We start from the raw sequence: 2,374 nt of genomic DNA on the forward strand, positions 1-2,374 counted from the left end.
ACCAATACAATCCTCCATTGATTCGCATTCAAATCTCAGAAAGGTGTTTGTGTTACTTTAAATATTTGTGCTGGTAAGAGTATAATCGTTTAAATCTGTTATCTTCTTACGATTAATAGCTGTTTTATAAATAAAAATCATCTGCTGCGAATTCTATTAAATTACTCTTAAATTATAAACGACTGTGATTGGTCCAGTTTAGCAGCGCTGAGAAAAGTAATAGTCATCACGTGAGGTTACGCTGTTTCAGCGTTTGTCCTGATAATTAATTAATAATAATAATTTACACCAGAATATGTACACGAAAGACTTTAAAATAAATGTAATTCATTAAGAAAAACACACAGTGAACAATAGAATAATTATTATGTAAACTAATTGTAATGGACCAATTACAGACAACTTCCGCCAATCCCCACCTATTTGTATAATCCATTCATCTAAATTGCCATTCTGCTTATTGTGTTTCTATGGGCTAGTCAGCCTTATTTAAAGAGCAACAGCTCAATTGACTTGAGATTGCATGAATTTATGAAAGACGAAATTACAGCTTATGAAACCAGAACTTTTCACTTTGTTAAAGCAGACATGCACACTCACCTGATAATTGTGAACTGATAGATAGCTAGATAGATAGATTGATAGATAGACTATAATTTTTTATAAAATTAGGTTGAGCATTTTACTAACTGGAAAATTTTTTTATATATACCATTTTAATGCTTTTAGAAAAAACTAAAGTGTGATTAATGCAATAATTTTACCAACTGTAAATACAGTTTGCAATACATAGCTAAAATTGTTATGTTATGCTATTATATTTTAATTAAATTATATATTATATCATGTAATTTTTAACTGTAAAAGATACTTGTTTCAAAAACCTTTTAAAAAATGTTAGCTATACCACAACTTTTAAATGCTTGTTATAAACTTGTTATCTTTGTTAACTGGTTAAATAAAATATGGCTTTAACAGGGGCCGGATGAATACTTCAACACAGTTTCTTAAACTTTATTAAAAGCACATTTGAGATTCACAAAAACAGTGCGTTACATACAAACACAAGTGAATTTCACTGAAATTACAGACATTTCTTAAGTTGTAGGTCTATCTCATTAATGCAGCTTTAAAATGTTAGCTTATTTGAGATATGAAGGGCTGTGCATTTTGTACTCTTTAACTCACTCCAAAGTTCAAGAACAAGTGAAGATCTCAGTGTTTGGTGCTGAAGAGATGAACGTCATTCTGCTTGAGTGATCCAAAGAGAACCTACAAAGTGTTTAGTGCTGATGTTGTGATTTAGAAAGCGCTAAAACTAATGCCAATCTGGAGTACGTTCACATTACAAGAAATGAGAGAACTCCTTTTTAAAGCTTAAAGAGAATGGAAATATATGAATAAAGCAGTCACAGACTGGTACAAGCACTCGGTTCACATGAGCAGCACCAAAGAGTCGATCACAGCTTATCGAGAAACACAAAACACACTTCATCTGCAGCAGAAGCATGTGTTTCTGAAAAACTCTAGCACAATCTGTATTGAGGGATTGTTTGCTGAAGAAAAATAACCAGCCAGCTGGTTCTGGGGAATCAGAGTTCCTCTGTACTGGAAAACTTTCATAAATTCACTTTAGTGATAAAGACCAACTTTAATGTCCTGATGTTTTGATCTTATGAATAATCAAACATCCATCGGTGCTGCCACTGACTGCATTAGAGTCACACTAAACATTAACAGCTGGACATATAGTAATATATATATATATATATATATATATATATATATATATATATATATATATATATATATATATATATTTTTTTTTTTTTTTTTTTTTGTATGCCGTTTGACCCCCAAAAGTATTTGGGTGAATGTCATGAAATGTCGCCAAAAAAAAAAAAAAAAAAAAAGTCTAGGTCTAATTTTTTATCTCAAAATCAGAATTTAATGAGAAAAGGAAGACTATTATTAGTTTTATTAAGAATTGTTATTTTTGTCATAACATTTAAGTACATTAGCCCATTTTTTTTTAATTAGCAAAATAATAATAATATTAAAAAATAATAATAAAATGAAACAAATGATAATAATAATAATAATGTGAAAAAATAAAAAATAAAGCAATTACTTAACAATAATCAATGTGAATACAGAGTGATGGGAATTAGAAAAAATGTTTTTTATTGTTAAAATAAATTAAAAAATAATAATGATAAAATATAAATCTAAAGGAACAAATGAGAATTTGCTGAAAATGTACGCATCCTCAGATGTAGATGAGTTTGTTTATTGAATATGGAAATATGCAAATGATTATTGTGATGTTTTTATCAGCTGTTTGGACTCTTATTCTGACGGCACCCATTCACTG

Source organism: Carassius auratus, chromosome 8 (genome assembly GCF_003368295.1).
Source record: "Carassius auratus strain Wakin chromosome 8, ASM336829v1, whole genome shotgun sequence".
Classification (NCBI taxonomy): domain Eukaryota; kingdom Metazoa; phylum Chordata; class Actinopteri; order Cypriniformes; family Cyprinidae; genus Carassius; species Carassius auratus.